This window comes from Macrobrachium rosenbergii, chromosome 47 (assembly GCF_040412425.1).
Source record: "Macrobrachium rosenbergii isolate ZJJX-2024 chromosome 47, ASM4041242v1, whole genome shotgun sequence".
Lineage (NCBI taxonomy): Eukaryota > Metazoa > Arthropoda > Malacostraca > Decapoda > Palaemonidae > Macrobrachium > Macrobrachium rosenbergii.
In genome coordinates, this window is record NC_089787.1 from 13,490,821 (window position 1) to 13,518,218 (window position 27,398).

At 40.7% G+C, this 27,398-nt stretch overlaps 1 long non-coding RNA gene across 1 annotated transcript; it reads left to right on the forward strand.

The window, feature by feature from the left end:
* The first annotated feature begins 26,007 nt into the window (after positions 1–26,007).
* Positions 26,008–27,090, forward strand: LOC136830935 (uncharacterized). Its single transcript, XR_010850766.1, has 3 exons — positions 26,008–26,142; positions 26,340–26,481; positions 26,644–27,090. It is a non-coding gene; the product is annotated as an uncharacterized lncRNA (long non-coding RNA).
* Positions 27,091–27,398: the final 308 nt, after the last annotated feature.

Here is a 27,398-nt window from a genome sequence, read left to right on the forward strand (position 1 = left end):
CTACGGAGTTTATTTCAGCTATGACATCCAAGCTGAGGGCAGAAATTACTTTGGAATTTCTCCCTGCAGTTTTTTTTTTTTTTTTTACACAAAAGCCCTTCTCTCCTTCCAAACGAGAATCTGAGATCTCATTCACAACAAAATCAGCCTACAGATATTTAAGCACTTTCTGAACCCTGATCCCACTTACGACTGTCACTGTCTTAAGTAACTGACGTATAATAACTTCCACTTTGTGGAACTTGAAAATGGTTCAATCACACCAACTGTTCGACTGCTTTGGTAGTTTTCAATGTCAATTTCCTATTCCAGGTAAAGCCTCTTCCAGTTCAGGTGAAGGGAAGCCAATTACTCTACCCTATCACACTCGTGCAAACTGCAAATAAAAAAGAAAAAAAACACAATAAAACATACATCAGGCATTTATAACAAAAACACAAAATAAACATCATAAAAAACATCACAACAACAGAAACGAAACATTCAATTCACACAAATCATCCTTCATCATACAATCCCAAACTTAGCCTACCACACTCCCCCTTACTAAAATAAATGAAATCTTGTTTCCTTTTCTCAAAATCCCTTTCTTACTACCCATTCATACTTCGGAACTGGACCTTGACTTCGGGTCCATGGCCTCTCATGCACCACCTCTTCTTCACTCACTTCCACTCCAACCACACTAGACTCACCCAGCCTTGGTTTTGGTCTACTTACACCAAGCTCATTCAAACTCTGTAGACTTACGTCAGCTCCAACCTCACTCACACGTGACACGGCTTCTATCATCTCTTCCATACTCTCATTTATTTCTTCCACACTGCCTCAAGCTATCCAAAACTCCTCCACTTACACTCTCCAGCACTGCTAACACTCTCACTCACACTCACTCCCACACTCACTCTTTCAACACTTTTACTCAAAGGAAACTCACACAACTATATGTACTGTCCTGCTCATGACTTGGCGCTGTTTCCAGTTCATCCAGCTCTTGCATATCCCCATCCACATTCCTTGTGCTCATCAAGTTCACTCCTTCCACATCCCACTCAAATCCTTCAAAATCAATTACACCCTCATTCTCACTACCACCAACAACACCGCAAGGATATTCTCACTTCTCATACCTACTGGCTTCTCAGACCCCTCAAAATCAAACAACCCATCTTGGGTACTCTCTGCAAACAACTCTGTAACTGTACCCTTACTCTTTCTACACCTCTTTTTAGACTTTCTCTTATGTTCCACCAACACTAGCTCTTTATCTCCCCAGTTTATATCTTCTTCTATTTCTTCACTTTCCTTTTCCCTTTCCTCCCCTAATATATAACTTCCTAATGGGATGCTCTGTTATGTATTTAGGTGGTTCTCTCCATCTTCTCAGCTGATTATAATGCACTTGTATTACCCTTACATTTCCTTCTTCATTCCTGTCTTCTAGCACATAACGCTGTCCATCAGACCAAACTGTTTTCACGACATACGGACGTTCATACTTCTCACGCATCTTACTTGCTGTCAATCTTCCCTTCTCAACAACTTCCTTCAGCACCCTATCACCCACTCTGAAACTCTCAAACCTTTCATTTGCCTGCCTCCACACATCCTGCTCGTTTTCATTCGAATCCAACCTCGCTCTCGCATACCTCTCGTAATCCATTACATACTCACTCAGAGGTATGCCAGTGCTTTTATGTACTGACCCATTATACATTGCTACCACTCATCCTAACAACAAATCCCATTCATTCTCTCTGTCAACATTCGTAACATCTCACTCAGAGTCCTTACGGTTCGCTGTTGTTACTACATGCTCGATACCCCATTCTTTTCAACATGTGCTCAAACAGTCTACCAACAAACTCTGGCCCATTATCACTCAACATTCTTGCTGGCTTTCTCACACACGCAGGCAGCAAGGCCACACTGACCACTCTTGCAACATTCTCACTAGTTTTATTCTTCACAGCTGCACAACTTACAAACTTACTCTTTTGATCTACCATAACAATCACTCCTACATTTCCTCTCGCAGTTACTGGCAAAGCTACATTTCCTCTCGCAGTTACTGGCAAAGCCACACAATCAGCCGCCATTAACTCAAACGGTTCTTTCATGCTCAGTTCAAAACAAGCAGGCTAGCATATACACTCTCTGATACTTTCCCTTCTGATATTCTTCGCATGTGACTGCCACATCCATACAAATCTTCCTCAAATATGGGAAAAACATCTGTTCTTTCATACACTCGATCAACTTAAACTTCCCCATATGTCCATATTTCCCATGGACTAACATGCACATCCTTACTGCTCCACTCATTGAGAACACTGGAACATGTCATCAACTCTCCCATCTCCTCCCTCGAAAGATACACCACTCCTTCACACAGCACATCACTGGAACATGCCATCAACTCTCCCATCTCCTCTCTCTCGAAAAACACCACTCCTTCACACAGCACAAATCTCTCGGCAAACCGCATCCATTTACTTAAAAACAAAGGCCATCTTCTTCCAGGTACTCCCTCTGTAATACATCTCCTCAACTCACTCACCATGAAACACTTCCGCTGCATCTCCTCAATGTCCTCTGCTGTCAGACTCCTATTAATCATTCCCACAAGCCTGGCCATATTCACTGCCTCACTTTGAATCTTCCCTATTATGACCTCGTCTTTCAACAGAACTCCTGTCCCAACATCCACTACCAATCCATCCTTCCTCAAGAAATCTATCCCTTTCATACCAGAGGGCTCACCACGGTAAACCCCCTTCACACATAGTTTCCCCGAGGTTGGGATTTGGTATGGCAGACTTCCTTCACATGACCCTCCATTCTACATCCTTCACACTTACTCTGAGGGTTCTTACATGATCTGGCAAAACGCCCATTCATTCCACAGTTTCCACAACGCGTTCCATTTACTCCTACTCTCCTTCCACTCTGGCAGTCTCTCACTCAATGCCCTATCTTTCCACAGCCAAAACACTTCAACTCTTTCGTTGCGGGCAATCCCTCAACATATGCCCTCCCTTTCCACAGCCAAAACACTCACCATTGGCCCATCTGCAATCTGCTTTCACATGACCAGTCCTTCCACACCTGAAACACCCCTTACCACTACTACTCACTCCCATCTGCCTCTCCCTCATATTCCCATTTTCTCTACCCACACTTCCAGTCCTAAACCTCTCTTGGCTTCTGCTCAAGCTCCTTTTCCTGTTACTCCCCACATTCACTTAAACTTACTTTCTTCCTCTTTCTATCCGGTCTTTCCTACAAGGCTCGCATCACAATTAGCTCCTCACTCACCAAAGCATCCAGGAACTCAATTCCTCTTTCCTCATATCCCGCCACTTTCGTGTTTTCTTCTTCCTTCCCTCTTTTTTCTTACTGCTGTCTTCCCTATCACTTTCATCCATCTCACTCACACTGCCCTCATCAAAGGCAAGTTCTCCCGTACTCTTACTTAACAACTCCTTCCATTTTTTAGGGATTTTCTCCTTTGCACCTTTTGCCTCAGCATCTTCACTTCCCATCCCAACACCAGGCTCAGTCGTAGCCACTCCAGCCACTTTCTTCGCCATCTCACACACCTTATCTGTTGCCTCTATTCTAGCAACCAAATTACTTTCCCTTACCTGCGCTTCCTCCAACTTATCCTGCAGGCTGACCATCCTGCACATCAGTCTATCCAACCTCTGCGTCCAACCCTGCTCCCCTTCACCTGACCCAACACCTTCTTAAACCTGCTCCCTCTGCCATCTCCAATTATGCACCTCACCCTTACTTTAATATCAAAGAGCCCCACGTTGGGCGCCAAATTGTTATGTGGGCACTTTCTACTTGACACAATTGGTGCAGGATGGTGGGAACAAATCTGAAGGTTATTAGATGAAACTCTGATTTTCCTTAACCTAATTTGTTACCTTAATATTACAGTGGCCTGAAGACCTTCATACAGAACCTTACCCTAGTTTTATTTACTATTTGCCACAGTTTATCAATTATCATCTTTCAATACTTAACCTAACTTATTTCCTACTTACCACTAAAGCTTATCAAAACAATCTTCCTATACTTAATACTATCAATAGTCAAAATATCATCAACAAATAGTCCAACTGTGGCATATACCCCATTCAAGTTCCTTATCTTTCTCAGAACTTCATCTCAGAATAATCCAAGATAACCATGAAAGTCAACACACAATTTGGGGGATCACTACGGAGTTTATTTCAGCTATGACATCCAAGCTGAGGGCAGAAATTACTTTGGAATTTCTCCATGTAGTCTTTGTTTTTTACACAAAAACCCTTCTCTCCTTCCAAACGAAAATCTGAGATCTCATTCACAACAAAATCAGCCTACAGATTTTAAGCACTTTTTGACCCTGATCACACTGTCTTAAGTAACTGACATATAATAACTTCCACTCTGTGGAACTTGAAAATGCTTTGGTAGTTTTCAGTGTCAGTTTCCTATTCCAGGTAAAGCCTCTTCCAGTTCAGGCGAAGGGAAGCCAATTACTCTACCCTATCACACACAAGCAAACTGCAAATAAAAAGAAAAAAAAAACATGAAAACATACATCAGACATTCATAAAAAAAAATAAACAATAAAGAACATCACAACAAAAAAACAAAACAATCAATTCACACAAATCTTTCATCATACAAACCCAAACTTAGCCTACCACAGTGTTGAAGGGAACAGTTAGTATAGAGGGATGAATGAATTTTTATTTAGCATTTCCCAACGTTTTGTGTGTGAGAGAGAGAGAGAGAGAGAGAGAGAGAGAGAGAGAGAGAGAGAGAGAGAGAGAGAGAGAGAGTGTAATTGTCGTTAGTGAGTGTTTCGGTTGTTGGAGGAGGGATAAGGGTCGTTAGTTGGAGTTTGTTTACGGCGCTGTCTGTCTGTCTGTTGGTAGTTCAGTCTTGAGTTGAGGTTCAACTTTGAAAGTAGTCAGTTCAGTTCGTCTGAGTTTCTGATGCTGTTGTTATCGGTGCATGTGTCTCGTCTTCCTTTTGTTATTGTATGTTCGTGAGTCGTGTGTTTCCCTGTTTAATACCGTTTGTTGGTTGAGAGTCCGTTTTAGTTTTGTTTGTGTGGTTTTGTGTGCTGTGTTGGCGACCGTGGACCCTTAATCCATCTCCCAGCAACCGAGGATCAGGGTGAGTGTTCTATGTATCTGTGTTGTGTGTTGTTTTTGTGTTTTGAATTCTGCCACTTTATATTTGGCGCCAACGTGGGGCAACTGGTGTTGCAGTTGCAATTAAGATTGGTGGCAGGTAGTGTGACTGGAGGAAAGGATGGAAGAGGAACTGGTAAGGTTGAGAGAGGAGAATGCATGGTTAAAGAGTGAGAATGAGAAATTAAGGCTTCAGTTGGAAGAGATGGGATCATTGGTAAAAGGAGCGAAAGAGGAAATGAAAGGGGAGATGAAAGAGTCAGAAGAGAGAATGGAAGAGAGGATGGATAAAAAGTTGGAGGGAATGATGAAAGGTGTGGAAGAAATGGTGAAAGATATGTTCAAGGGTGTTTTTGGAGAAGGGGCTGTTGGAGGCAGGTCCTCTGGAACGTGTGAAGGGGCAAGAGAGAAAGAAAAGGAGGAAGAAGTGAGTGGAAGCGTGGGTGATGAAAGTGATGTAGGAATAGGAAGTGAGAAACGAGAGAATGAAAGGCAGGGTAAGGAAAAGGGGAATGAAAAGCAAGGGAAGGAACAGAGGGAAAGTAAGGATAAGTCAGGGGAAGAAAAATGGAAGAAGGGAAAAGGAAAGGAAACTGGTAAGAAGGGTAAGGAAGTGGGAAAGGCAGGAAAGAAGGGAGACGGTAAAGATAGTAGTGATAGTGAGGTGGATGGAGGTGAAAGGATAAAAGTGGATAAAAAGAAGGGGAAGAAGAGTGTAATGAGTAAGATGAATGTAAGTGCGGAAGTGGACTCTTTGTATTCGGAAGAGGGTTTGAAAGGACAGAGTGAAAGTAGCGAAAGTGAGAGTGAAAGCGAGAAAGAAGTGAGAAAGGCTATGTATGTGAGGGAGGCACCCCGGTGTGAAAGGTATAATGAGTATGGAAGTAGGGATGTGCATGATTTCTTTAGGGAGTATGAAAGGTTTTGTCAGGATAAGTATGGGGAGAGTAAGAGAGTGTGGGCACGAAAATTAGGAGAATATTTGACTGGGTTTTTGCTTGATATGTATAGGGTTATTATGAGTGTGGGAGATGTTGAGTATGACAAGGTGAAAGCTAGACCAGTTGAGCAAGCGAGGCGTATGAAAGTGAGTGTTAAGTATAAGAGGAAGAATGGATTTGATGAGGCAAGAATGAAAGCTGGGGAATCCTTGTCACTGTATGCTTGTAGGCTGGAGACATTGGCGAGGAAGAAGTTTGGGGATGATGGGATAGATGAATGTAAGGAGTTAGTACGAAAGTTGTTAGAGACAGTGCCAGATGGAGTGAGAGAATTTGTGAACTTGAAGCGGAAGGAGAAGAAAAGATGGACGAGTGAAAGGTTGACTTGGGGAGAAATTTTGGAAATTGTAGAAGATTATGAGCTTGACAGGGTTATAAAGGAGAGCAGAAGTGTGAGTGTAAGGGCTGGGGTAGATGAGAGAGTGCCAGAGTTTGGAAGCTTTAGGGATGCAGTGTTGAGGGGCCCAATGAGAATGGCAGATAGTGTAATAGATAGGAGTGTAAGAGTAAGTAATGTGGAGGTGCCAGTGAGGATGAATGGTGGGTTTGTAAGGGAACAACGGGTTGGACGGGTTAGGGATAGTAGTGTACAAAGGGGAAGGTCAGTGAGTGGAAGTCGAGCGAAGTGTTTTAGATGTGGAAAGGAAGGACATACAAAGAATGAGTGTAGGTGGGCTTTAGGAGCGTGTTTCGGGTGTGGGCAATCGGGACATTTGGTAAGTGAGTGTACGAAAGATAGGGGGGTTAAATGCTACAGGTGCGGACAGGTGGGTCATATTGCTAATGGTTGTAGGGGTACCCGAGTGAATGTAATATGTGGCAACTGTGGTAAGAATGGGCATTATGCGAGAATGTGTTCAGAACCGAGAGCTAAGTGTGTCGAATGTGGAATGGAAGGGCATGTATCAAGTGTATGTAGACGAAAGAGGGTGACTGTGACAGCGAATTCGGGAAACTGAGTGTGAAGGGGGTTCAAATGGGTGGATCCTCTAGGATGCAAGCGGTGCGTGTGATGCATGTACGTGAGGGGTTGTTGCATGAGGGGGGCTTTGCTGGAAAGACTGACGAGTGCATGAGTGTGCAAGTGTGTTGTAAGGGAGTAAGATTGATTGCATTAGTAGATACCGGGTGTAGTATGAATGTCATATTTAAGAATGGATGTGAGAAATTGAGGAATACGTGTGAAATTAGGAATTGTCAGGGGGAAGTAAGAGGGATTGGAAATTTAGGGGTAGCAGTGGTTGGAAGAGTGTGTGAACAGTTAGAAATTGGGGGTGTAATGATGGATGAAAGTGATTTTTGTGTGATTGAGAGTACGAATGATAAATATGATATTTTGTTGGGATGTAAGTTTTTGAAAAAATGCGGGATGGTGGTCCGTCCTAGTATGAATGTAATTGAATTACGTATGAAAGGGGATGTGCTTGGGGATTTGTATTTGGGGAAGAATGGTAGGGTTGAGCAAAAATTGTGGAAGAGAGTGCCTGTAATTGCGACAGAGAGGGTAAAAGTGCCACATGAGATTGGAGAAGTTGTGAGTGTGAAAGTGGTATGGCCGGATAGCCTCGGGATAGCCAACAGTGATAGTTGTGAGTATGTAGTTGAGGGAATAGACGTAAATAAATTAGTCAGGGCAAATGTGTGTATATATGATGGGGTTTTGAACATGGGAGATCCGTGGGTATATATAATGTCATTGCCGAGTGTCAGGAAGAAGCGAGTACGAGGAATATGTGAGGGAGATTGCGTGGGTATATTACGTACATTGGTGAATGTGGATGATGAGAGGTACATGAAGGCACGGCAGGTGATGACAGGTGATTTGAAAGGAGTTAATGATTGGACGTATGAGGAGTTGAAAGAAAGAGTAAAGGTAGATGAAAATGTAAGTGATAACGTAAGAGAACGACTGAGGAGAATGTTGTGGGATAGGCAGGGGGCGTTGAGTCGTGGAGACGAGGATTTTGGGGGATCGAAGCTTCCAGAATTTAAAATAGTTCTGGAAGACGACACCCCCATATATCAGCGTCCCCGACATTTTTCTCCGTCTATCAATCGTGAGATAGAGGAGCAGTGTGAGGAGCTTGAGAGGGTGGGAGTGATTGAAAAGAGTACGAGCGCCTGGAATAGCCCCATTGTACCGGTACGTAAGCCAGATGGAAGTTTGCGAATGTGTGTGGATTATCGGAAGGTGAATGAAGTAACTGTGAAAGAGCGATTCCCGATGAATGTGGTGTCTGATTGTGTGCACAAGATGAATGGAATGAAAGTGTTTACAAAACTAGATCTGGTAAGGGGCTATTACCAGATGCCTCTGGAGGAAGAGAGCAGGCATATTATGGCCTTTTCTAGTGGTTCCTGCCACTACCAGTTCCGAAGATTAAGTTTCGGACTGGCTAATGCACCTGCTGCCTTCAAAGGGCAATGAATGTGGTTCTGGCTGGGTTTGATCAAAGAAGGTAACTGTTTTTATAGATGACATTTTGATTGCGAGTGAGACTGTAGAAGAGAATATGGAACTGCTTGAACGAGTGTTAGAAAGGTTGGAAGAAGTAGGAATAAAAGTAAAACTTGGAAAGTGTGCTTGGTTGGGTGGGGAGGTGGAATTCCTAGGGCATATGGTGAGTGGAAGAGGTGTAAGGAAGAGTGATAAGTTCGTGAACAAGGTAAGGGAATTTCCATGTCCCCGGACCGTGCGTGAGTTGAAAGGATTTTTAGGTTTAATTGAGTCTGGAAGGAATTTATAAGAGATTGTTTGGGGATCGGGAAACCACTGACTGAATGGACGGGGAAGAGAAATTGTGCAAGATTGAAATGGGATGAGCGAATGATCGAAGCGTTCAAGAGATTGAAAGAGGAGGCTGCAAGAGACGTGACGTTGGCTTTCCCGGACTATAGTGAGAATGCGAGTAAACTAGAACTGTATACGGATGCAAGTAAATATAGTATGGGAGGATGCCTGGTACAAATGCAGAAGGCGAATGGGGAAGAACAATTGAGAGTAATTGCGTATGTGAGCAAGGCGTTTGGAAGGGCAGAGTTGAAATATTCGGTGATTGAAAAGGAATTGGCTGCTATAAGGTTTTGTGTGAAAGCGTTGAAAGTATTTTTGTATGGGGTAGATTTTGTAATACGGACGGACCATCGACTGCTAGTATATGTGGTTAAAAAGGAGAGTGTGAATGCTAGAATTGCGAGAACGATAGAGGATTTGAATGAGTTTAGTTTTAAGGTAGAGTATGTACAAGGTAGACAGAATGTTGTTGCAGATGCTATGTCGCGTATGTGGACTGAACGAGATGATAGGGTTAGGAGCGACTGGGACCCGGACCGAGTACCTGTAGGATTTGTGGTAAAACAACAGTATGTAGGGGAGAATCGAGTGTGGGAATGTCTGTTTGGGGGGTTGAGTAATTTGGAAACAAATGGGTTGATTGACGGAGTACCTGCAAGCATGAATGAGTTACGTGAAAAGGTGATGAATGAAATGCAGGAAGGAGGAGTGCGCGAGGAAGGAAGGGAATTAGATGAGGAGGAAAAGTTAGTGAAAGTGTTGTTGGTAGTGGCTGAAATATTTAAAATTACAGTACGATTGTTCTTTGGATGGAATAGGCCGGTGGAGTATAAAGGAGGGCTGAATGAAAATGGTACGAATGTAATTTTAAATGTTCAATGTGGAAAGGATAATTGTAGCTGGCTGGTTAAGAAAGGTGATTGTGAGGAAAATGAGGGAATAAGGGGTACGGTTGAGGATATCGTTGAAGATGAATGCGATGAAGATGGTTGTGAGGAAGCTAAGCAGGTGAATGTAGCCGTGAGAGCGTGTATGCATGAAGCGAAAGGTAAATTAGTAACGAGTGTAGTGGTGAATCAGAGTGAATATTGTAGTTTGGTAGATACGGGAGCACAAGTTTCGTTAGTGAGTAGTACAGTAGTGAGTGAATTGGAAAGGTGCGATTGGGATGTAAAAAGAAAATCAACGAGTGTAAGGATACATGGTTTGGGACAAGGGAGTGTGTTAGTATGGGAGGAGGTACAATTAAAAATTCAGTTAGGGGGGATTTGAAATAATACATAATTTTGTAGTCATGGATGAGAATGATATGCCAACATGTTTTTTATTAGGAATTGATTTTATGAGAATGCATGATATAAGTGTGGATGTCGGGAGGGGAATTTTAGGAAAGGGGGGCAGGGAAATAACGAAGGTTAAAGGAGGGGATGTGTCTAAAACTAGTTTTGTAGGTATGGTAGATATGGTAGATATTGCAAGGAGTGAAAATGATTTGTTGAGTGAAGAGGAAATTAAGCAGATGCAAAATCAGTGCATGAGAATAAGTATGTTAAGAGAGTGTGTGTTAGGGGGTGTAAGAGTAGGAAGTTGGCCGTCTGAGTTAGAAGTGTATAAGCGAAGTATCAAAGTGTGCATGCGAATCCACCTGTGTTACAATTGCAGATGAAAGAGTTATTTGAGATGGTTGTGATTGATTGTGTGTCGTTGCCTGTGACTGCTAGAGGACATGTGGGAATGGTTTTAATGGTAGATCATTTGAGTAAGTTTGCATATGCAGTAGCGATTCGGAACAAAAAGAGTGAGACTGTAGCGAGAATGGTGGGTCAAGTGATATTGCCAATGTGTGTGCAAGCCGACGCGAATGTTGAGTGACAATGGGCCTGAATTTGTTGGATGGGAGTTTGAGCAAATGTTGCATGATTGGGGCATAGAGCATGTGTACTCTACGCCGTATATGTCCAGTGCGAATGGATTGGCGGAACGAACGGTGAGAACGTTGACGGAGATATTACGTATGATGAGTGAATGTGATAATGATTGGGATGTAAATGTTGGGCGAGCGTTGTGGGTATACAACGCCACCGTGCATAAGGGTATTGGTATGTCTCCGTGTAAATGTGTTAAATTTTGAAAAGATAGTAAGACCGATATTGGGTATATCTGAGAATGATAGGGAGGTGTGGAAGAAGGCGCATGAGAGGTTTGAAAGTTACAAGGTGGGCGAGAAAGTGTTGAAAGAAGTAATCGAGAAAGGGCGGTTGAATGTGAATAAAGTGCATGAAAAATTTGAGGGTCCGTATGAAGTGTTGGAAGTTGGTCCCAGTGGGCTTAGTTATGTTGTAGGGGAAGTATGTGTAGATGGTAGTGTGAGAGAAATACGAGGGCATCATAACCAATTGCGTAGATGGAAGGATGTACCGGAATATGTGAGAGAGAATGGGGTGTATAAATGGTTGAAATCGAATGTGGGTGAACCAAGTATGCATGAGAGCTTGTGTATGGAGGATCAGCAATTTGTTTTGATACAGTATGGTAGGAAACGTAAGAAAGGGAAGAACGTGAGTGAACGGAATGATCATAAGTTGTGTGATAGGGGTGTGAGTGCCAAAGTGAAAATGAGTGATAAAGCGTGTAATACGGATGAATGGGATGGTATGAATAGAACGTATAGCATATGTGGGTTTGATATAACTGAGTTGACTGAATGTGTGGGGGTGAGTGAACGGTTGGAGGTGAGCGAAAGTGTAAGAGTAAGAGAGCATAACAGTAATATACGAGTGATTGAAAGCATGAATGAATCGTTGCAAGAATTGGAAAGGTCAATGAGCGAATGGGATGGGTTAGTTGAAGAGTTGGGGGAGGTATTTGAGAACGAGTTAAGGGTATAGATGAGATTGTGGATGAAATTGAGAGTGGTAATAGTGAAGAAGATAGCGTGAATCTGAGAGAGAATGGAGGAGAAAATGTAAATCTGAATGTTGCTGGAAGAGAGAGCGAGTCTGAGAGAATGATTGCGTGCCCGCGAACGCGTTCTAAAGGACCTACTAGTGAGCATCCGTGGGTGTTGCGTAAGGCAATTTGAATGCAGTGTGAAAAGTGTTGGTTGGGAAATGCTAAAAGGGGGGAGAATTATAGAGGGATGAATGAATTTTTATTTAGCATTTCCCAACGTTTTGTGTGTGTGAGAGAGAGAGAGAGAGAGAGAGAGAGAGAGAGAGAGAGAGAGAGAGAGAGAGAGAGCAAGTGTAATTGTCGTTAGTGAGTGTTTCGGTTGTTGGAGGAGGGATAAGGGTCGTTAGTTGGAGTTTGTTTACAGCGCTGTCTGTCTGTCTGTCGGTAGTTCAGTCTTGAGTTGAGGTTCAACTTTGAAAGTAATCAGTTCAGTTCGTCTGAGTTTCTGATGCTGTTGTTATCGGTGCATGTGTCTCATCTTCCTTTTGTTATTGTATGTTCGTGAGTCGTGTGTTTCCCTGTTTAATACCGTTTTTTGGTTGAGAGTCCGTTTTAGTTTTGTTTGTGTGGTTTTGTGTGCTGTGTTGGCGACCATGGACCCTTAATCCATCTCCCAGCAACCGAGGATCAGGGTGAGTGTTCTATGTATCTGTGTTGTGTGTTGTTTTTGTGTTTTGAATTCCGCCACATTAGGACGCTTGCTACTGCTTCTTCCCTCTTGTAGGCATCGAGGCACTGCTTCGTAGGGTGTGGGTTGCTGCATATTCCACACCTTTCCTCTACTGTACAGCAGCTGCTAGGGTGTCAAAATTTCTGGCACTTGAAGCATCAAAGTGGCTCATGTGTAAAGGTCTCTGTGGGGAAGGATCCCCATGCTCCAAGGGAAACTTGTGTTGGAATATCTCCTTTGAAGGTGGCGACGACTTTTCTCATGGGATTCCCTGATTTCCTGATGTACCTCTATGGCTGTAGAATGGGACCTAACTCTCAGACGGATCCAGCAGCTGGAAGTCAGTGTTGGCTCATAGAAAATCTGCAGTTTCTTTTGTTTTGGTTAAGTTTCAATGAGATATTCAGCTGTGGGTGCTTTTTTCCAGTTCTGCTACTACTGCATAAGCAGTCATTTCTCCTTGAGCGGTCGCTCGGTATTTCAGGAGGGGTAGCAAGAAATTGACTGCATGAAAAGGACTTGGGAGGGGACCCTCTTCCTTACGGTTCTGCATCCTCCTCTTGGCTTTCTTTCCTGTTCGTGCACTGTCTTCCATTCTTCTTCATTGGTCCCCAACTCGGCAGCAGGAGGGCACGATAGCACAGGGTTTTCTACTGGTGATCCCGGGATAGAGGATGTCTCTGTCACTGTTGTCAGTTCTTCAGTGTTGGTCTCGGACTCGGCAACAGGAGGGCTTGACGGTACTGGGTCTCTCACAGTGAGAGGGGATGGCGAGTAAGGGCTTCTAAGGACGAAGGTGGTGGCTCTGTCATTGGAGTCTTCTACTGGCGCCCAAAAGAACCTTCTCAGGAATGCTCTCTCTGGCTTGGAGGACATGTCGTTGGTGAGAACGCTCAGCCGAGACTGTGTTATTGATGGACAGATCTACTCAATACATAGTCGGGAATCAGCAAGGGGTAGGCCTCTTGCTGAATTTTGATTGGCTGGGGTGGGGTGCTGGTCTCCCATTGGCTGGTGAAAGTTTTCTTCAAGCTAACTTTTCAGGCATGAAAGTCACGCTGCTGTAGTCTCGCTGACCAGCAGGGTAGGGGCGTGGCATCACTGGGTGGTGCTTGACATTGCGCGACATCACGGCCTGGTGTTCTCCTACGTCTTTTCCCATTGGTGGCATGATTGTTCATCTGATCTGGTGTTTCTAGGCAGGGGGTGTCGCTTGTTCTGGTGTCTGTCGCAGGCCTTGGTATTATTGTCCTTCTTAAATTTGTGGGAAGGAAGAGCACATCCTGTGTCGTATTCAGAGAGGGCTTCTCTTGCTGGAGAGGAGTGCCTCTAGTAGACATAGACGTTGCGAGTCTGGGGCTCTCCCAATTATCATGGTGTTTTTGATAATTTTGTTATGGGAGATGACATCCTGGTGTGAGTTTTTTGTATGGATTTTATCACTCCTTCTTGTGAGTAACATGAAATCCTCTTCGACAGTTTCATAGTGGTCATACCAATGTATGAGCCAGGACATCCATGGACAGGACATTTAAACTGGTAGACCACATTAGTTTGTTTCAGAGGATCTCTTGTCAGTGGGGTTGGGTTATTTTTCATGATTAAATCTCTTGTGCACCGATTTAGATAGTAGACGATGAGGTCCAGCTTGGTGTCAGCTCCAGTGGGGAATATGTTTTCTGTGATGATTTTCCTCACGATATCCTCATCTTCTCGATATCGCGGGTGCATTCTCGCTTTGTAGTAGTTGGCTTGAAGAAAACTTTTACCTATCAATGGGAGACCAGACCCCACCCCGGCCAATCAAAATTCAGCAAGAGGCCTCCCCCCTGCTGACCCCTGACTATTATTATTATTATTATTATTATTATTATTGCTGTTTCCACGGCATTCAATTTATACATAGTCTTCTCTGTTCTTCTTCTTATCTTTTTTTCCTCAGCCTGTAGCTGGTATATCAAGTTTCCCAGGGACATACAAAGATTTCTGTTCTCTTTGTTTTATTTCCTCTGACGTTTCAAACGCTCTGTGGCATTTATCTTCAAAGAGTGAATGAATGCCATGCAGGTTACAAGGGTATATATAGCAAGCAGGGGTATACAGTTGTCAAGTCAGTTATTCAGCAGTGTTTTGGGTGGTCCTAATAGGTTGGTGACGAAATCTGGCCTGGAGGCGTTGGGACCTTCTGGGCCTAATCGTTACTTGAATCTGGGAGTGGCTGTTATCCGTGATTATATGTTGATCAGGTAATCTGCCTTCTGTGTCCGATGCTGGGTCCCTTTCTCTTTCTTCCTCTCCTTCTCTTTCTATCACACTTCCTCTTGTATTGTACATTATAAAAGGTTTCCTGGCTGTGATGTGGTCATTGTCAGAGAGAACTTTTCATAAGTCTTAAGAGTCGTATGTTAGCTGTGCTCTGTCATCAGAAATTTCTTTTGATATAAGAATGAACTTCCGTATTTAACTCTAGAGCAAGACTTATGGTTCAGCAGTTTACAAATTAGCAAGGAAGGCTTACCGTAAAGCTTTGCAGTAGTACTGTTAGTTATGGATTGTAATATGCAGGTATTTTATTTAGTTTCGCTAGAATTTGTGGACACAAAATGAGCCAGTAGTGCTGTATGAGGTACAGATTATGAAGGTAGTGTTACAGCACAGTATCCATATTTCAATTTCAAAGTATTTGCAAAAATATTTTAAATACACAATTTTTATGGGTGCTATAGGTACAGTAACTAGAGATAACTGAACTTTAAATTAATGGGACAAGTTGGCCGTAAGGTTTTGAATTATAGTCATTGTAGGTGCCATGTGGTGTGCTTTACAATATTATAACTGAGTAACAAGCCCTGAGACTGTGTATTATGAGTTCATCAATGTAATTTTAGTTTTGTCAACTCGTAATAACAAAGAAATTGAAAGAAATTTTATATCAAAGAAAATGGACTATTGGATATTAAGATTTATAGCCAGTGTGTGTTGGAGACAGACGAGGAAATGTTGGAAATACTTTGTGTCCAGCGGCTTTGAACAGACTGAGATATCGAAGACTGAGATAGTTTGGACGTGATGAGAACGGGATATAAAAACAGTATGACCTAAAAGACCTGTAGGAAAGGCCAGGGTATCTTGGAAAACAATGATAGATTAGGCTTTTACTACATTGTGAGGCTGAAATTTCTGGCATAGGAAGGTTTGTGAAGATGATAATGATGGCCAGTAATGATAATAATAATGATTAACGTTTATTAGTGGGAGTAGAGAGGAATTGTAAGAAAAATATAGGACAAGATAGGTAGAAAGCTGTTTGATACGTAATGTCAAATCTTGGATTCTGGAAAAATGACATCATTTACTTGAATAATTAATGTACTGGAGCTTGAAGCAGTTTATCAAGAGCATTGAGATATAGGTTGCTTTTAGGCAATTTTAAGGTAAAGGAAGTTTATATATCATTTGATGACATACATCACAGGGTTAGAAAGATGAAAGCATAAAATCATTTCAGAGTACTGTATATTGTAATTTGTTTACCAGGCTCTTAGTGAATATTATTCAACAGAAACTTGCTCCAAGGTTAAATGTGGCCCCATGCTTATACGAGTATCAAAAGGAAGTTTTAATTGTAATGTAAAGTTGCAGTTCTCTTCCCGATGTATTTTAGATGAACTGGAAATGTTAAATAAATAAAGGCTTGTGCCCACAACCCAAGGGGCCGACCTTGTAGGACTATGCTTGTGCAAATTAGTCTTCCTGGCAGGTGTCCTGCTACCAGAGGCCTTTTAGAAGTCAAACAGCACAGAACAACTCTCATGACAATTTTGGTTTGTGTCATTCTTCTCTAAATGGAAATGTTTTGTTTGACAGCTGTGTGGTAACTGGAATCATTTTGTCACTTGGACATCCTCCAGGTGTTCATTATTTATTGGAATAGGTGTCTGAAATCAGCTTCATAAAAGGAATAGCTGTAGCCTAAGACTGTGATGTTGACATTTTTACTTACTGATAGAATTTATTTTTTTACTTAAACTTGGAATTTTTAGAGGTGTTTTGTCAAAGAACCAAAGATATTCTTGGTCACAGGAAGACTTAAGAAAAATTTGAGTCTAACTTGTAACTTACCCACTTGTAATTTTCAAGTTTTGTTTAGGTAACTTGGAGCAAAGTTACCTTTCCAAATGATGGCGGATTAGAAAACATGTAGATTAAGATTTTTAAGACTCAGTAATCTAAGACCATCTTTGGCAATGCTGTCCGTATTCCCTTTGAAGAACTTCTGCCGCTCATGTTGGTTCCATACTTAAATTATGACATATATAAGATTCTGTACCTGAAAAGTATTGTTTTAAAGCATGAGTACTGTTAATTGTTAAGGAACTTTACCATGCAAGTGGAAGGTTTCCTTTTTATAAGCTGTTTTTCAGATGTATAATTAGTTTTTGTTGAGTAGCCTGATTTCTATGATGAATGCATAAACAAGATGGTGATTATAGTTCTTATGAAGATGGAATTTTCAGAGAGCAAAAGAATCAGGCGTGGGTCTTCCACACAGCTTTGAGGAAAAATATTTGGATAAACTGAATACGTTCTGCTGTTAAGATGCTGAACTTGCCAAAATGTGAATGTATTTCAAATACGACCTTCTCTAAAATCTTCCTCTGTATCATAACTAAACGAATTGATATCTATTTATAGTACTGCATATGTGTAAACATAAAAGCACAAACAACGTGAATGTAAGTGTCATTAATTCTAGGGCCTTTTTAATTTATGACTGTACCATTGTCCCGTGAAGGGTCAGGATGAGTTTCAGGAATAATTTCTTATATTTAGGCTACCATTCACGGATGAGTTTCAGGAATAATTTCTTATATTTAGGCTATCAAAAACTTTCTAGAAAGGGGATCAGAATCATCTTATACACATTCAAGCTTTTTGCATGCTGCGAGTCTTATTGTGCAATTGACTAAAGAAAAGTGCAACATGCAAATGGTTGCATCATTTCACTCAGAACTGGTGCAGCAACCTTTCATTTTGTTAAACTTGTCTGTGCATGTATTGTTGCTTCCTGCTAATCTGTATCAAAAGGGTTGAGTAAAATGGCTACAATAATTCTGAGAGTAGATTTGTGTGGTTACACTACTCAAGCAGGTACCATTCACTGCTTTGGCTGGAGTAAGTTTGCTCTGAATAGAAATTACAGTCGTGAATTCATAAATGTTACCAAGGTTTTATCTACTGTTGTCTCAAGTGTGTATTGAGCTATTTCCAAAGACAGGGAATAGATTTTGTCCTGCAGTGATGTGTACTGGTGAACTTTTCAAAAGCTGAGTCGTTCTTCTTTATGAAAATGTGTCAGGGGGAATGTCTGTCTCTTGGAAGTTCTAATTGTAGCCAAGTGTTGTGGTCTCAGATTTCTCTTGTCTTCATCGTTTGTCTTCAGTATTCCATTTCCTCATCATATTGACAGTTAACTTTGGTGAACTACAGCATTTGTGTTAAGCGAAACTCTCTTTGGAGCTTGGACTTGTAAGGCTTGCCTTTCATGCAGTTTGCTACTCCCAGTTTGAGACTGGCAGACGGACAGATGTGTAGGTGAAAGCCTGATGCTCTTATAAACTGAGTTAAAACTGAGTTGTTGCTTGGTTCTGTCAAAAGATAAAGTGTGCTGTGGAATCCTGTAGGCACTATTACTGTTATAGTGGGGGCCTTTGTAGTTCTTAATGAATTTCATCTAGTTTTAAATCATAAGACGTTGATAATGAAAAGATTTTCATGAATATTATATCAGACATGATCTTCAGGTTCTTAGAGCTCCAGATTTTATGAAGTAAGTTGAATGTCAACCAGGGAAGACTACCAAATTATACATGTTATCACAGATGTTCATTTTTTTATTATTATAATTCTAAAGTCATTCAAAATGACCACGTAGTCATACAGTATTGATGCATGGACTAAACCAAAGGATTTGTTTGTATACAAATTTTGAGAATAAAACTGGTAAAGCTAGAGACCTTGAACTACTAGGTGACATGGGACCAGAGCCAGAAAAATCTTAGATTTCTTAGTAGGTCTAGAAAGGCATGGAGTAAAATTAGACTTTAGCCTAAAAGTATAAAGCACAGAAGAGATTGAAAGAATTCATTCTAAATCTGGTCCCAAAGAGGATAAAACTGACATAAAAATGGATAATGATGGTTTTTATCATGTTTGGAATTTATTAGGATTTAAAGAGCTGACCTCAAGTCTTTGTCAGTGAATTTCATGTGGATAAGTAGACCAACCATTTTAAAGAAGGCATTAGTATTAACGCTCTTCACAGTTGAGTGGATATCTTTGAGGTGGTATGTTGCTGAACTCATTCATTCAGCTGTACCCTCTAAGAACCTGTCAGGTCTTAAGAGATTTTGCAATATGGAATGAAAGGAATTACCACACTTTCATCCATGATTGAAGTCTTATGATTTATTGCCTCTAACCTAGTGCTAAAGGAACCAAAAACACTGTATAGTCATTGTTTTGGTTGAAATCCGGGACATATTGAGAGCACACAGGACTATTGAATCACTAAAGCAATAATTATGTAATTTCCTGCATGTTATATTAGTTGGAAAGTTTTGAATGGTCATGCTCAGTTTGTTTTTCTTATATGGAGCCTTTTTTGTGTTGTGCTGGTGATTTTGGTTGGTCTTAATGATGAGAAAAGAGGTCGCAATAAATTTATTAAAGATTATAGTGACACAATATTTACTCTTCATCTCCTGACACTAAATTTTTCTTGAATTTCTTGTTCAGCAATTATGCTGTTCACTACTTCTGTCAGTAGCTCTGTTGCCTCCTGGAATCCAAAGATTATGAAGTAATATACCCCCTTCATATCCACAGGAACATCAGTTTCATAATTTACAACACTATCGTAGCAGAGTTCACACTTCCTCCAACTGTGGGTGTAAAGATTTCTTGCTTTCTTATGATGCATTCCTAAATCCGCTCACTATTATAAAAAAGTGTTTAGTGCGTCCTCCAGTACTGAATTCACGCGGGATTTAATTCCCTTTGAGGTGATCTTCTCAGTCTGTTTTAAAACTGGTTTCCATTATGTAGGATTTATTATGAACTTCACACTCTATATCATTGTGGTCAGAAGGAGATGTTTTGTGTTTTAAATCCATTTTGAATTTCTCCCCCTCCATAATGGTGGATTTATTCAGTATTGTGCACATATATATTTCCTAGATTTACTTCGCTCTGAGGGATTTAACAGGGCTGTTTTAGGTTTCTTTCTCTCGTCTAAAGGATTTATTTTGTGTTTATGATTCTAAATCCTGTCTAGATTTACCTTCCCTGGCATGAACAATTTATATTGCTTTCTCCGTTCTAAAGGATTCATTAAGTACTTGCTCTTATCTAAATCCACTATGGATTTCATCCTGTGTTTTGTAAACAACCTGAAAGTCCCAGCGTAGTTAAATCCAGTTTAAAAGTCGCCAAAGTCTGCCCTTTCTGAAGTGTTTCTTTGGACGTTGCTGGTAGGTCAAGAGGCTGAACATAAGTTGTGATTCAGGCATCAGCTGATATGGTCAGTCTGTCATTGTAGCCTTTTTATGCAGAAATTTGCTTTCCTGCTCGTTTTTTACAGATGTAGCTTTTCCATGTTCGAGAGGGTTATTTTGTCACAATCTCTTTATAAATAAGAGTATACTTACTTGTAATGCTGATAAGGAGGTGTCAATCTTGTTTACAAGTAAAGACAGTTGCCCAGTATTGGTTTCATTCTACTTTAAACAAATATATACTGGTTCAGTTTTTCAGTTTTTCTTTTATATTTTTTTTATCTTTAATCTCTTAGAAATCTTCGTGTGCTTTGCTAAAGACCTCAATTCTCTCTCTCTCTCTCTCTCTCTCTCTCTCTCTCTCTCTCTCTCTCTCTCTCTCTCTCTCTCTCTCTCTCTCTCTCTCTCTCTCTCATTTTGTTTCAGTTTGGCATATCTTTGCTTCTTGGCATATTTCCCAAAGCACAAAATCGCATTTTTACTAGAGGGAAGATCTTGCTTTTAATATGCTCTCATTAAATTGTAATTTAAGCAACAGATACTCTGTAATCCTCCCTTTATAGTCGATGCCCCTCCTTATTTTCTATAATTTCCGTAGTTTCCATCTTATCCGGTTTGACTTATATGTTGCTTTCTGTACATATCACGAGGTTTTGCATCTTCCCTTAAATCAGAGCACAACAGCGCTGTTAATTTTCCTTGTTGCTTGTCCATTGCCTAATCAAGCTCGATACCTACGTTATTAAAACTTGTTTGCAAAAGATGCCATTGGTGAATGGATGTCTTTTGTTGTTGTTGTTATTGCTCTTGATTTTGGTAGTATAGTATATTTGGGTCACCATTTAGTAACTGAAATAGGATGGTATGCTTCTACGATTTTTGCCTTGCAAATGGAGGCTCCTTGATGGCTTTGTAGTTCCAGATTTTGTGGAGCCCATTGATAAGTCTACAAGCTCACAGGGAATGTTGTTATCAGTGGGGTGTAGCTAAAGATTTCAGGCTTATATACTGATCGGGAAGCCTTAAAAATTGTAGTAGCCACTACCACATTGTGCTCTCTGCTTCCTTGGAAGTGACGAAGTAGAGGATTGATTTTTATGCTAATTGAGGTCAGGTCCTTCCCTCCCCTGAATTCCTAGATAGGCCTGCCTTCGAATATAGTTCATGTTGGCACTCAGTGTTTTGGTGTTCATTGTCTGTGCCCCGAAAATGCTGTTCATTTCAACCCGTCTTTTCATATGGTTTCTGAGACAGTTGTACCTCCCTGGTTCCTATATTGCTCTGGTGATCTATATTAGGACCATTTTAGGTTGAGAGAACTGCCCAAAATCACCCAGTTTCTTGCAAAATAAAAATAAATCTTGAATTGAGACTCCTTCAGCAATGTTCTGATCCATCTTTTTATTAGGTATTGGTTATTAATGTGCTGTTGATAACTACTACTTGTGCTGCTCTATACTTCTAGAATAAACGTCTCGTTGTGTTTCTGGGAAGACAGAATAATTGATTACTTCGGGAAGCAGGTGTTTTAACAGTCATGGAGGTCTTTGTGTGTGGATGAGGATTTTAGAAGAATAACTGTGATGCTCTACAGTCAAGAAGGATATCTGTCTGTTTTGTTGGAGGTTTCCATGTTTTGAATTAGTCGATACAGTTCGTGGTTGGTAAGCTCTCTCTTGCCCTTTTCCAGTGATTTACTTACGGTTACCATCACAGCCTATAAGGCTGCTAAAATGCTTGTTGCTTGGGGCCTTCTTGTACAAAATAGGTCCATTATACACAGCAGTAGTCTTCCTTGTTGAATGAAGTGAAGCCTTGAAGAAAAGCTTTTGATCTACTTTGCTTTTCTTTTAGTTTTTAACTTTTCGTTTAATGGTTGGAACTCTTTCATACTTCATGCAGGTGTTGCTTTCAAGCAATTCCATTCGAGAGATATTTTAGGCTGGACACTGTATTGTTTGCATAAAGAGCACATTACCGGACCAATATTTTTATGCCTTTTGATTTACAGAACATGTAGGAAACAGCTTTGCTACACACAGCCATTTTAATTTAATGTAAAGGTCAGGTAGTTGTCCTTCAAGGAGGGTATCTGAATGCTACTTCTTGATGTCTAGGGTTACATTCATACCAACGGTACGTCCTTCAGAGCCTTCCCTTGGTGCGGGCACTGCCTGTGCTAACTCATCAATGTAAGGGGAATGTGACAGCAGTCCGATCTGACACCTTATTGGCTGGGGTGAGGCTGCAGGGGTGTCAGGGTAGTATCCTTCATCGATGGCATCCCCTTTTCCGAACTCTCTTGCTCATACGAGAAGCATCGCGTGAATTGAAACTCTTGGACGTCTGTTTGGTCTTACTGCTTTCTGGGGAGCTTCTGCTGGCCTGATATAATAAAATGTGCTAAAAAATACTAAAAATGACTGAACATTAATGATATTTCATTCACATTCATTTAAGTGTTATTTAATTTGTACTGAATAAATTACATTCATAAGTTACTGCTTTTGATGTCATTATTTAAACTAAGGTTACGTAAGATATATAACAGCTAAGGTAACGTAAGAAATATTCATTTTAATACTTCACATTAAACAAGTTGCAACGTTCACAAAAATATCGTTACCTGGATGTGGTATTGTACTCACTGTGTCGGCTTCCAGTGTTTCTACTGATGCAGTGATATAAGTAGACTATCAGTTCATTACTGCGTGAACCACACAAATTAATACAGTTTAACCTAATTCTGTGTTTTATTGAGTGAACACGTAAAACCAGTTCGTATTAAGGGCAAATTAGACATATATCTTCTTCAAAAATAATGAATTACTTTCCTTATAATCAAATGTTTGATCATAACCTCAGGGAAACGTTTAGCCGACAATTGAAGTCGTTTTTGAGATCCATTCTTACTTTGGTGGATTTGGCATTTGTGGAGTTCGAACGTTCTTCTGCTTATCCAAGTGTCGTCACTCTCAAAGAAGCGTGAAGGAGCTATGGCTACTGTTCCCGGTATCTGAATATTCCATCTTCATGAACTTGGCTTAGATTTGAGGCTATGCATTGCATTATGGAAGTCAGGATATGTAGCAAAACTAATTGGCCTTCTGTAAATCATTTTATGAAGAAGACACCAGTCAGCTTCGTGTTATTGATACCCAAGAACTGGTCTTGTGTTTAATATACTTATCATGCATAGCATTCTCTACGTCATAATGATAAGTGGGAGGCATTTCGAGTGTCTGTTCTTCGAAGACATTATGAAACTGCATTACCAAAAATGGGCTTAGCTCACTGAATGAATTTCAAGTCTTTATTCCATTAGTTACTTCAGGTAGTCTTTTACGAGGCAAATATGCTGTCAAGTTAGTTAAGTGGAACTTGAAAAAAAAAGACAAGTAACAAGAGTGACAGCAGAATTTTCTCAAGTCCTCCTGTATCCCATATCCAAGACTATTTCTGGTTCTGTAATTTAAAACCTCTCTGAATTTCATTTAGGAAAAATGTCAATGTTCCTGTCTCAAGTTTCGTTTGTCTAGATTGTTAGGAACCTTTTCAGATTAAGTGAATGCTAACCAGCTGGAAGAAGTTTTGGTGACTGGGTTACTGTGTTGCCAAATACTTTATTCAGTTCCCATTTAGAGAAACGACACAAAACACACTCATCATGACTTACACTGGGACTGTTTGACTTCTATACAAGTCCTCTGGTTTGTAGGGGCCCTTGTTTAAAGGCTTTTTTGTACCTATTTCGGGGGGACACTCAAGTATTGGTAGAAAAGAATTACTTTGTAATAATATTTTCATATACTTTGGTTTTCAGGAAAATGAAAGCATGTTGTTTAAGTACTGTAATTAGAATTTATTTCCTTGCAGAGTACTATTTTGTAAATTTCATCTGTCGAAATACATGATAGCAGCATATGTCAAATTCATGATTACAGCACATACTAATTCACTGAATTGACTATACAACACGTCACAATTCATGATTACATCACATGTCAAAATGCATACAGTATATATATCATGATACATGAATGTCTCACTGTAATCTAACATGCACTATGAAGCTAAAAACTCATAAAAACACCTACATTTCAAATACCAATACTTTTGTATTCCTGATAACTGGTGAATTTCACCCGTGATCAGGATTACAGAAGTACTGGTGTCCGAAATACTTGCAAGGTGACTATAGTGTGTTTTTATGGGCCTTTTTATCTTTAGCATAATACAAGCTGATAGCATAGTATATAGCAGAGGGAACCATAGAGAGGGCCGACTTCCTATGATTGTAATTGGCTGAGCACCGGCGGCCATTTTGATTGTGTGTAACTGGAGGTTGAAAGACAAATCATTCTGTCACTGCAGCCGACTCTACACCAAATTATCTCTCCTTGATCATTTACACTACTACACAAGCCACACCAAGAAAACCTCTGGATCAAAAGGAAGAGTGTGTTCTGCCATAATTACAAAGAATACAAAAACAAAGAAGTGGCCTTCTACTCTTTTCCAAAGGACAACACGAGGTGAGCAATTAGTTTGTCAGCCCATCTGCTTGTAAGCAGCTTGTTTACTGCTATATACTATTCATTATTGTTCATTACACCTCACTTTCATAATGATTACTCTTGTAAACAGACAGATAGGCCATGTAGGATGTGTGGGATAGAATGTTTATCCATAAAACTACCCCAAAGCAACTATAAAAGCTGATGCAAAATTCTAAAGTCACAGTCAGTCCCATTATGCAAGCTCCTATACACTGTAGTTGTTTGTAAGCTTGCTGCTGTACCTACAGTATATACAATGTAATATCATAGATCAGTCTCTTTATATCATCACGTATGAAAAATAACCTGGGTAATTCTAAGCCTGCTGTCCGCGGTCAGCTAGCCTATGGCAGTTGACGTTTTCCTATGTTATTTTACCTGCTGAACAATAATTTAAAATAATATTTTGGCGGTAGGCTGTAACTAAAATGTAACTGACCCTTGAAAACTGCACGTCTGTACCAGTGGGTCGCACACAGCTCGAGGGTAAATTCCAGTTTAGCAGCAGCCGACCGGCAAAATATTACCTTAAACTCTTGAAAAGCAAGTAAAATAACATCGAAAAACGTCAATTGCCATAGTGTAGCTCCACTGCACACTATTCGAAGTTTTCGTAAACAGGAAACAAAACATTACCATTTCCACTTTCAACTTTGGTGGCCTCTATAGGTCGCCGTGGAAGAACGGCGCTGCGCGCCTTATCTGCATTTTTAAAGATTCCTGCAAGCTCGTATGTTCTGGCAAGAGGTAATTACTTTAAATTCTTGTTCAAGTAAAATAACACAGAAAACGTCAATTGCCAGTCTCTCGCAGCTCTCATTAAGCGCAGAAAACCGGCAGCTGCTGATTGGTGAACTGGAAGCTAGCGCATGCGTGTTAAGGCTTAGAATCAGTAGTACTAGTAATGAATGAAAAGTGCCTTGGAACAGCTCCCACTATCCATTTATTCGCCCTTCTTTTATGCTTGTTTTTCATGTTCCAAATCCAAATGACATATATAACAGGAAATACAACAATAAGGTACCCAAACCTTTTCCCAAGTTATTTACCCCACCAAAAACTCTGAATTCCCAGTGGGTCCCCCTTACTGTTAGCTATTCTCAGGGTTTTACCACACCAGTTCTAAGATAATTTACAGCTTAATTACAGCCGAGCGACAAAATATTACTTTAAATTCTTGTTCAGCAGACGAAGTTCTAAAGAAAAATGTCAACTGCCATAGCCTAGCTCACTGCAGACAGCCAGCTTAGATCTACCATAACCTGGAACTACTGAATTTATTTCAGGTGTGCAGAATGGATTAGAAACCTTCGGAGAGAGGACCTGCTAGGCAAAAGTCCAGATCAGATGAAGTGGCACAGAGTTTGCAGTGATCATTTTGCCACATCCCAATTCAAAAACCCCAATGACAGGTAATTACAGGGGAATACCCACATTTTGTTGTTGTTGACTACAGGCCAATACTGTATTTTGCCACCATGGCTCACCAACTTATCAATAACAAACCATGGATTGTAAATGATCACTTTGGTCACACTGTGTTGATCTAGTCTTTTCTGCAAAAGTAAGAACCTGGAAGAATGTATAGATTATATATTTTAAATTACAGGAAATCTGGGTTGCTGCCAAATAGCATACTATGGTTGATTGACTGCCCTAAACCCCAAAGAGTGGTGATGTGAGGAGAAAGCAGCCACATGATCGGGGATGGTCTGCTGCAGTAGAAGACCATGACAGCAGTTCCATGAATGGTAATAAATTTTAACTGTGATAGTTATCTAGCATATGGAATCCTTGCACCTAAAATCAGTATAGCCTCAGTGTGATGATTAAGGATCAAAGATAGTACTCATGGTGTGTGTTGAGATGTGTGCTATGAAGCATAAACTCAAATTTTTCTAATTTAATTACAGAAACTGCTCAAGCTGAAGCAGAGGTGTCGACACAGCAGTGTGGTTTAAAGAGGAAAGTGCAGGCACTGAGAACAAGTTTGTCAAGACTGCAAAAGAAGAAGGTCCCAAAGACAGCCATGACACAAGTGTATGCCATAATTAGACAATGTCTGCCACCACTGGCTGCCAAATTTGTCATTGAACAACTGCAGGTCAGTGGAAGACACAAGAATGGCATCCGATGGAGTGACTGCGCGAAGAGTGTTGCCCTGCAATTGAAGAATGCCAGCCCAAAGGCTTACAGAATCCTTAGTAAAGTGTTCACGCTACCATCCAAAAGCACGCTGGTTGATTTACTTAATAAGATCAGCATTGAAGAAGGCTGGCATGATTCTGTTCTGTACATGTTGCAGCACAAAGCTGGAGGATTGAAAAATCTTACTGACAAACTGGTGGCCATATCCTTTGATGAAAATGGCTCTTCAAGAAAAGAAGTGTGTTACAATGCGTCATCAGATTCAGTCAGTAGAAGCCTAGGCTGTGATGGTTTGACAGCCAATCATGCAGGGGTCTTCATGCTGAGGAGCATAACTGGCAAATGGAAGCAACCCATTGAATATTTCCTTAGTGCAGGATCTGTGAAATCTTAAGTACTGAAGACAAGAGTTCTTGAAGCTGTGTGTGAAACATGTCATGAACACAGCACTGATCCCAGTTCGCTGTGTCACAGACCAAGGCACAAACAATTCTGCAGCAGTGAAACAACTTGGTGTTAC